At 45.2% G+C, this 10,506-nt stretch overlaps 1 long non-coding RNA gene across 1 annotated transcript; it reads right to left on the bottom strand.

The window, feature by feature from the left end:
• Positions 1-2,699: 2,699 nt before the first annotated feature.
• LOC148004373 (uncharacterized) lies at positions 2,700-8,918 on the bottom strand. The gene is made up of 3 exons (XR_015628105.1): positions 8,543-8,918; positions 5,349-5,512; positions 2,700-4,603 (listed from the first exon to the last, which is right to left on the bottom strand). It is a non-coding gene; the product is annotated as an uncharacterized LOC148004373 (long non-coding RNA).
• Between the last annotated feature and the right edge of the window lie 1,588 nt (positions 8,919-10,506).

The following is a 10,506-nucleotide window of genomic DNA, read 5'->3' on the forward strand; positions in this document are numbered from 1 at the left end:
GAGCTATTGAGTGTTGTTCTACTAACTAAGGTTGAAATCTGTCATTATCAAAAAGCCCTGAGCTCAGTACAAAATGGAAGGCTCCCTTTGTCAGCATGGCTTTTCCTTCTCTAACCTTGTCTGGGGAGCCTTAAACCCCTCTATCCTCTGCCTGCAAAATGTCATGTAGCCGTGGTTAGATTACAGGTTCAGCTGCCTTTCCCCTGGTAAGAGCCCATTCAGGAAGCAGCAGAGATTCCTGGAATGCCTCCCCTTGCTAATGAGGGCTCTCAACAGCTTAGCCTTCAGCCAATAATCTTTGCCCACCCTGAATACTCCTACCCCCTTCCCCCAAACTATATAACCCTTGATTCACCCCAAGTAAAGTTGATCTATCTCCCCAATGATCCCTGATTGTCACCAATTCCATTCGTACTCATGGGCAGTCCAAAATTCTGTTCGTCAACTGGTCCCTTCCCCCTTGTGGGTCAGTGGCCAATGACACAGGGGAGAAGGGAGACACACAGTTGAGTTCATAAGTGCAACAGCCATGCTATGGCCAGAGGACAGTGTGTCACAGCTCTCCTCGCCACCCTCCAGCTTTCACATTCTTTGCATACTCTCTTCCACTGTGGTCCCTGACCCTCGGCTGTACTGTGGGTCTCATCTACTGAGAGCAGAACGCAGTTCTTAGCGTGTGCTGCAATAAGCAGAAATGAGTCGTGCTAGCTCAGTAGGAGAGACGTCGATGGCAGGTGAGTCAGATGCTCTTGTACACCTGCCTCTCCCTCCCCACCTCACCCTCACAGCCTCTCTGTGGTTTCTCTTCTTGCACCAGCACATTTCCATTTAAATGGTAACTCACCCAGCTCTGCTAGCAATTCACCCCAACCACACACATTGCGCCTCCCAGATGCTGCCCAGACTTCCCTTCTGCTGCATGCCTAGAAGTGCAGTTCAGAAGAGTGAACACACCCCAGGGCAATCTTCAAAGGGCATCCCGGAGACGATGCATATTTCTCTCCGGAGATCCTTGGATGGAGAGGGGTAGCAATTTCAGTTGCTCACACACTCCTTAGAAGGTCAGGACAGAGAGCTGCTTGTGGTTGGAGCAGCCTCTTCCTTTTGTGCATCTTCTCTTCCGAGCCACACTCCTAGGAATCAATTATGAATAAAACATTCAATGACTCCTGGAAGATGACTTGGTTTGAAGGCTTCAGTAAAGCCACTGTGGGGGGACTTGTGCTGCCCCTGGTGCTCACGGTGTCCTCTCGCTGCTCAGAGTGAGGAAATCCACCCCTAGGTCTACCTGCTGTAATGTGGGCTTGCTTTGCTAAAGAATTTGCCCAATAGATTTAGCAGAGTCAGAGCAGGTCAGACATCTAGCCCAAAGTCCTGCAGTCCTATTTTTCCTCAAAGCAAGAGAAAAGAACTTACTTTGTGTTGTTCTGAGGTTAGCCCTTCCCAAAGTGCATAGGTTACATTTTTTGTTTGTTTGTTTTTTTTTTAACCACATTCTTTCCCTCCTTCCCATTCTCATTTCTTCTCACTGCTATACTCCACTCTGGTGTGTATGTGTGTAGTATCTGTACCTTTGCACACAGGGACCAAAGGAAGGCATGTGTCTTGCTCTATCACCCTCTGCCCTAATCCCTTAAGACAGGGTCTCTCTCTGAATCTGGAGCTGTGCTGGCAGCTGGCGAGTCCCTCTCATCTTTGTGTGTCCCATCTTCCCCCAGTGGTGTTGTTGCTGGTAATGTAAGCTACACTTGGATGTTCACATGGGTGCTAGGATCTGAATGCAGGTCGCCATGCTTGTACAACAAGCATATGTACCCACTGAGCCATCCTCCCATGACCTAAGCTCTTAGTGATCTGTCTGTGACATGCGGTCTGTGTATTGGGGTCATGAGACCCAATTCTCCATTGAAGTGACTTACATGGGAACAGGAAAGGCTTTGTAGCACTTTAAAAAGAATCATCTAAGTGAAGGGCATTGGGAACTCGTCAGGCTGCTCCAGTGTTCGACCACAACTGACAGTCATGTTGCTTGGAACATATTTGCCTCCTGCCCTTTCCAGCGCTATAGATCTGCTAGCCTGTCCCAGACAGAAAGCAGGGTTAAGATAATGAGAACGAAGTCCTCATAGAGGCCCTACAATTGACTTGAATGTTGTTACTCTATGAAGCCTTAGTCACTCACTGGTCCTGCTCTCCCTAGCTTCCGAAGGCACGAGGATTGTCCCTGCGTTTCCCCATCACCTGACTCACCCGCCAGGAAGCGGAGCACAAGTCTACCTGAATACAAGCTCTCTACACACAAGGACTCTATTCGCCATTGTGATTTTTTTTTTTCTCCGTAAAGTTGAAAGCAAGGAGAGGGCGGGTAGAGAGGATGAAAACAAAGGAGCCTGGGGACTAAGAAGAGCTCTGTGACTACCCAGGCTGATGTCTGTGTGAGCTTCAGTCTCTACCTGTTCTGCACGCTTTCCTTCAGATAAGAAGCAAAGAAAATCCAGTGGAACCTATTTAGTAGCTAAGCACCTTCCTACTAAAACCCCCAACAGCCTTACATTGCCAACTATTGTTTAGATATTAAGCGTAAGTCATCAGAAATTCAAAGAGATGAAGTCTCTTTGTGTGTGTGTGTGTGTGTGTGTGTGTGTGTGTGTGTTTGTGCACGCACACGGGTGTGGTTTACTTCGTCACTGAAACTCCTCAAAGGCAGACCTAGTATTTATTTCATCACTTCTAGCAAAGGAACTGGCATTTGACGAAGTTGCCACCAGGAGAGGATGGATTCTTCCAGGGGCTGCTGGCCTGTTTCTTCTGATTTGGGGCATTAAAGTCCCTGTCCTCTTGCTAGGGACTTTCTATCAAGGTTGTTCACCAAGTTTTCATGCATGGCTTTGAAATTTAAATTTCCCCATCATCTTCCCACATGAAGGCTGAGTTGAAAAGGCACCATTTCGCTTTTCCCCCTTTCCCCGTGGCGCATGCATCTCCTTTCTCTTCACCATTATCTTACCCCCGAGTCAGGATGAATCAGAGAAATGTTTCACTGTTGTCTTTCCTGGGCTCTCCTCTTCTCATGGCTCAGTGCTTTATGCTTCCCTGCCTATTCCCCCATGGAACTGATGCCAGTTGTAACTGCCTGGCTCTGTTTGCCAAGGGTTGAGATCTGTTCTGTAGGTCGATTATTTAGCTTAATAAATAGAGACGCTTATTAGCTGGCCACAGTCTTTTCTTCACTCTGTGGGCTGCGTTTCATTGCTCGTTAGTGTATAAATCATGAATCTCCCTAATTACACACCGCTGTTTTTTTCTTGTCACAGAGTTGGGTCCCAGCAAAGGGCTAGGACACTGATAGAGAGATCTAGCATGATCTCTTCACACACATTTGGGGTTACTATTGTGACTGAACAATTTAGCTTCCGTCTCTGTCTCTATGTCCCTGTCTCTCAGTCTCTCTATTTCTGTGTTTGTGTGTGTCTGCATACAGATGCACATGCATGAATTCTGCCTGTTCAACTTGTCTGCTTCTGAAATTACTGACACAAATTCAGTGTCTAATAGCCTTCGCCAGGCAAACTGTAAATTCAAATGATCAAGTCAAATAGTCAGTGAACATACAAGAATTTTGCCAATTTCTCATTGACTCATATATCTTAATGGGATAGTTCTCATATTACAAATCTTTGTGTGTCTTAGTCTGGGTCTACGACTGCAGTGAAACATGATGACCAAAAAGCAAGTTGGGGAGGCTTCCACTTCCCCATCATAATCCATCATTGGAGGAAGTCAGGACAGGAACAGTCAAGCTGGGCCGGGGAACCTGGAGGCAGGAGCTGATTCAGAGGCCATGGAGGGGTGCTGCTTACTGGCTTGCTTCCTTCCCATGACTTGCTCAGCCTGCTCCCTTATGGAACCCAGAAGGACCAGAGCAGAGATGACACCACCTATCCCCCCATCAATCACTAATGGAGAAAATGCCTCACAGCTGTTTCTCATGGAGGCATTCTCTCAACTGAGGCTCCTATCTCTCTGATGACTCCAACGTGTGTCAGGTCGACACAGAAAACCAGCCAGCCCATTGTGATCTGGTAAAAAGCCGAAGGAGGGGCAGCATAAAGAATGTAGGAGTCAGAGGATGGAAAGAGCATTATAAGAGTCTGTCTGGACACGACAAGACCGTAACAAAAAATGAAATTACCTGTCCAAAGCTACATGGGCTCAAGCCGGTCAGCGCTCCAGCACAGATGTGGATGGAAAGCACCTAGCCCCTAACTCTAGCTAAGACCTACTGGAAGCTCTGTGTGACCCCCGGTAGGTTGCCCATGCTCCAGTGGTTGGCCTCATATCAGTCTGCTTGTGGGAGTTACTAATTGGTCTCAGTGGATTATTAATTTAAAAAACAAAACAGAAGCCAGTGCACTGGAGAGATGGTTCAGCTGTGAAGAGACCTTGCTGCTCTTGCAGATGACGCAGGTTTGTTTTCCCAGCATGCACATGGTGGCTCACATCCGTTGGTATCTCTAGTTCCAAGGGATCAGATGCCCTCTTCTGGCCTCTACTGACAGCAGGCATGCATGAGGCAAATGAGTCATTCATAAAATAATTGAATCTTTAAAAAAAAAGGAAAGAGGACATGTTGGAAGGGTATCCTGCGGGCTGCTGGAGGGAGATATTTGGGAGGTAAATACGATAAAAAAAATACATTGTATAATGTATGAAAATTTCAAAGAATAAAAATATTTTAAAGGCTGAAGTGTTTTATGCATGAACATAAGCTCATTTCATTTGAGTAAATTGATAATCATTTGAACACGTTTGTATACAGAGAAAATTATGTAAACTTATTATAATTAGAATTATTTTTGAAGCTCTCCTGTCATTCTTGTAACTAGAAGTGCACTCTCGAAGCTGGCAGTATTGGAGACAGAATCCCAGGCTCTTACTCAGTCTTTATACCCATAACACGCCTTTCTACTCTAGCTTAGGTGCCTGGTGGGCACCTTCAAGCTCCCTTTGCGACTGACACACACCTTCAAGCTTGGGAAGCACAATCATTACCAGAGATGCCCCGTCAATTCCTTGCTTAGACTTACATGGATAACCGCTGTGTTTAGAAGGCAGCTGGATTGTAGATGCATAAACCCAACTACAGAGAGAAGTTCAGCTGAGCAGAGAGGTCCTCAGATCTCATGGAGTATTGTTTCAGGGTGCCACTGTGTCTTAGCATCCCACCCTTGCTGGTGTACAGTGTTACTACAGACTAAGTTTATTCAAGAGGGATCCTGGGGAGGAGGATGCAGTGTCAGGCCCAACAGAAATCTTCCAAAGAGGAGGAAAAAAGAATAAGGCCTTACTTCCAACTATTAGATGTCTTGAGTGTCTTACTGACTGGGTAATGGCTTCTTTCTCCAGCTCTGAGCAGGTATTTGTCCTTATTGTCTTGGGTTTGTCTTGAACTGTCATGTCTGGAGTGTGTGAACTCATGGGCTAATGCCTCAGCAAGACTGGGATCACATTTCTGAAATAGAAAAGCTAAGAATTAAAGCAGATCTGGTCGATGATGCCAATAACCCCAGCATTTGAAAGGCTGACCTGGGATGGCTACTGAGATTTCAGGGCCAGCCTGGGCTACATGATGAGACCCTGTCTCTAAAACCAAAAACAAATAAAGCAAACAGACAATAACCTTAAAGTAGAAAACCATGTGGAGATTAGCATTTTGAAAATGTCTAGAAAACATGGATACATTAACCATAAAATTCATCTCTCTGTTCGTTACCCAAAGTAATAGCACCAAAATGATTAACTATGACTTGGGTAGATTTTAAGTTTTTCTTCTAGAATATCACATGCTGAATGGAGTTCCTACAGTGGGATTTAAGAGGGTAGAAACCTGGCCTCATGATGGTGAGGTGATCAGAAGATGCTGGGCTTCTGGTGTGATTAGATTGGATTAGATAGATGATTAGATTAGATTAGATTAGACTAGACTAGACTAGATTAGATTAGTGCACTAAAATCTCCCTGGTTGGGTCCTGGTGAGATGGGACTCACAAAAGCCCAGCAAGAAGCCTACCAACAGACATAGTCCTGCAAACCTTTGTGTACAGGATCGTGAGTCAGAGAGCAAGCTTTTCTTTATGATGTAGCCACGCTACAAAAACCAAACCAATTTGGGAGACGCCATAAAGGCAGCCATTACAACTCTGTAGATATGCTGCTAAAGTATGAGAGAGAAAAAACTCTCACTGAAAACACCCTAAGAACCCTCCCCCTTCTTTTCTGTTTGCAACCAATTATTTCTGGTCAAAAGAAATAAGGGCTGCAGATGTGGACGAACCACACAGCAAATGTGCAGATTTAATTGACAATTCTGTTGTGTCGTGGTCTAGTAACTTTGCCCCAGATAGTTATCCATAGGATATTGATTGAAGGAAGGCTTCTGGGAAACTTATTTGCATGGGACCAACTGGTGTGGAAGTTTTAAAGCCAAGCTCACCATGAACACATGTCCCCAAGGCATCCTTTAAGGACTGCCAAAGCCTGTTTGGACAAGAAAGAACTAGATTTTGCTCTCTCATCTCAAAAGATTTTGCTGATGCCCCCAAAACAAAAGAGAGGCTGATGAGGGAACATGGCAAATTATGTGGGGTATCAATTGTTCAGGAAGTCTTGACATTGCCAGATATACCTACAAGTCTGTTTGGCCCCATTCGTAGCTACCTGAATGCTTATGGGCCAGACACTCAGTTGATGGCTGAGGAGAAGCAAGATCAGGTCAAAGGATTATACTTGAATGGTATCAGACTGATGGCGATGGAAACCCCAACAAGGCTAGTTTCTGTAGATTCCCCTCGGCCACTCATTCACTTTAGGAAAAGCCAAAGGAAGGGCTGAAGAGAAGGCTTTGGAAAGTCCTTGCTACCCAGTTATGGGGACCTGAGAAGGATCTCAAGCTGGGTGTGGCACCACAGACTAGTAGCTTCAGTGTTGTGGAGACAGCAGTATCTCAGAGAGACGCTAGAGAGCCAGTCTAGCCACAACGGTGAGTTCCAGGTTCCAGGACAGATCCTGTCTCAAAAGATCATACAGGGGGCTGGGGATTTAGCTCAGTGGTAGAGCGCTTACCTAGGAAGCGCAAGGCCCTGGGTTCCGTCCCCAGCTCCGAAAAAAAAAAGAACCAAAAAAAAAAAAAAAAAAGATCAGACAGAGTGTGATAGAGGGTAACACCTCACACAGGCATGCACAGACGAATGTGCCGCATGCATGTGTAAACACATGTACCACATGGATACATAGAACATGCAGAGGGGGTGAGAGGGAGGGGAGGGAAAGGGAGGGGGAGGGGGAGGGGGAGAGAGAGGGGGAGGGGGAGGGAGAGAAACTATAGATGCAAACCATGTCTTTTTGTACATGTCTCTGAATATGTACAAAGGAAAAATGAAAAAAATAAGTATTTTAATTTTACCAACAACCAACCGAGTTGCATTATTTCCTTTATTTACAATTATAAAAAATAAACCACAGCGTGATATAGCGTCTCCCTCATCAATAGAAACAACCATTTTATATCATACTGTGGATATGCCATTCAACTTAAAATTCCAAAATTTATTAAACCTTTATCATCGAAGAAGTTCTTATAGGCCACACTTGGTGACATAAGCCTCTAAAGGAGAACTCAGGAGACTGAGGCAGGGGGATTCTGAGTTCAAAGTCTGCCTGGGCTACACAGTTGTGATGGCTGTTATTGTCACAGACACAAACCACTAGGCGTGGCAGTCAGGTGTGTCCTGGATTAGGATAAACGAGGTAGGAAGACCCACTCTGACTGTGCATGGAACCATTCCACGGGCTGAGCGCCACACTCACCCGTCTGCATCCTGACTGTGGTGCCATGGTAGTTTAAATATGCTTGTGCTGCTCTGTGGTAGATTAACTATGCTTGGCCCATGGGAAGGGGCACTGTTAGGAGATGTGACCTTATAGGAGGAGATAGAGCCTTGTTAGAGGAAGTGTGTCACTGTGGAGGCAGGGCTTTGAGGTCTCATATATATGCTTAAGTCTGGCCAGTCAGATTCAGACCCTCTCCTGGTTGCCTTCAGATCATTCTCCTGTACCTTGTCTGTCTGGATGCTGCCATGCTTCCTGCCGTGATGATGATGGACTGAACCTCTGAACCTGTGAGCCAATGAAATGTTTTCCCTTTAAGAGTTGCCTTAACAACTGTTCACAGCAACGGGAACCTTAACTAAGATAAACTGTCTCAGGTTTTGCTGCTGTGGTTTCCTTCATGGCAGGGACCACATCCTCACACACTGAGCCAAAACAAGTCATCCTTCCTTCCGGTCCTGTTACCAGGTATCAAAAAGTAAACCATGCATCGACACCCACTCCCCCCAAAAGAAACATTACTACCTCAAAAACGTTAAACTCCTGGAGGATCTTTTGGTCAATATAAATACCTTATTTTGATCCCATGTATGTGTATTTCATTGTCTTTACAAATCCTGCGGGAGAAGGATCTCCTCAATGCTGAAGAGATTACCTGAACACCGGGAAATTTAGAATCTTGAAGGATGTCCCCACTTGGCAGTTGCTTCACTGTAGCTTAGGACTGATGTAGACCTCAGTCCCTGGAGGAATCACCAAATGAAAAATAAGCACCCAGCTCTTCCTGGAAATCATCCTTGGCGTTTTCTTTTTGTTCTGCATTGTTTGGCTGTCTCGTTTTCGAAGAGGCAACACATACACAGAAAATGCCTCTGAAGTGAGCAGTCCCGGACGGCGTGTCTAGCTTTCTAGATGGCTTTCTTGTGGCTATTCCCAGAGAAGGTCTGAGCAGATGGCAGATGTGGGTGTGCGCATACAGACGGGAGAGGAAAGCCCTACACACAAACACACACACCTCACTTCCTCTTCTCAGCTCATGGGTAACACACCACACAGTTTTGTGAACTTTATTTTACTAACTCGTAAACATCTCTCCTAAATTCGGGAATACCGTCCAAGATTAAAATCCACCTGGTACAATAACGGTGGGGTAAAGTTGCACTCAAAGTAAAATATTTAAAACTCTGTGTACTTCCCAATGCAACATTTCATGTGTTATTATTATTGTTATATTAAATTACTATTATTAAATGTGGTTGGGGCTTCAGGAGCAGAGGAATTTGTCAGTCTGGAGTTGTTAGGAGTAGGCGGGGTGCCCTTCAGAAAGAAGCCTACAAGTTTGATTGTCATTCTCAGCATACATACTCACACATATATACACATATGCACATATAGATATGTGCACATACATACATGCTTTGTGGAGACAAGCCCTTGCTGGACACAGGGACTTTGGACTTCTCTACTGCAGCTCTGTGAACAATATATTCTTTGTAAGTTACCTCATATGAGGCACGGGGCCTAAATCGTGGATGATAAGAGGTTCATTTATGTCCACTTCTCTCATTTTTTCATAATCTCTTATAAATCTTTTCTTCCAGCTTTCTCTTCAGTCATGCCTGCCCAAACACCTCAATGGAATACACACAACATGGTCTGAGAGCATGGCCACCACTTACCTGTCTCTACATCCTTTCTTGGTTACCTGTGTTTTAACACATGAAGATGATGTCTGTGGAATTATCTCGACTCCAACAAGACTTGGTCTATAAGTCTGGACTCTCAGGATCCAACCACAAGGCTTAATGCAAGGCAAGAGGCAAGGGAGAACTGCAGGGAATAGGCCAACGTACTGAAGGTAAGATACCAAAAGAGCAGGAGGACCATAGGGATGGAGGTTCAACCATGTCCACACACCCTCCTTTTCTCTTGGCTGCATCCCTGTGCCCACCGATGCTGAGTGTCACAGAATTCAGATTTGAACAAGAACAGCCCCAGAAAATCAGCAAAAGATGCTTCTTCATGTGGGCAGTGGAAGGGGAAGGGGATAGAATTAATGTCAGCACTGGGGGAACCAGTCAGGAATTGTGAATATCCAATACCTCCAATTTTTCCATGTGTGCTTAGCACATCATGCGTAGACAGGGTTCACAGGGGCTTTCTATCTACATAAACTTTGTTCATGCATGTACATGTGTGTTTTCACTTTCTCTCTCTCCTTAGATTATCTGTCTCAAATATCACCAAGTTTTCTGCAGGAGCTTTTTTCCGGTATTTTTCTCACCGTTCACGTCATGGTATTTTTGAACTGTACAGCAAATACACGCAGGATGGATCATTTCTTTGTTCTTGAATGTAAGATCCAAGAGAGCTGAGCAATTCTGGACCAGGGAAATACCCTTAATTTATTTCCTTACCATAACCATCCACAGCTGAAGGAAGGCAGACTTCTGATCTTGGTTCACCTAACTCTTGCAGGGACACAAACCAGTACTGAAGAAAGAAACTCTGGCCTTCACAGTGCCAAGTGAGCATATAAGGAAATGGGGGATGGGTAGCTGCTGAACCCCTTTGAGTATGTAAGGGTTGTTGGGATGTAAAGGAAAGACCTCGTCAGAA

This window comes from Rattus norvegicus, chromosome 8 (assembly GCF_021556685.1).
Source record: "Rattus norvegicus strain SHRSP/BbbUtx chromosome 8, alternate assembly SHRSP_T2T, whole genome shotgun sequence".
NCBI lineage: Eukaryota > Metazoa > Chordata > Mammalia > Rodentia > Muridae > Rattus > Rattus norvegicus.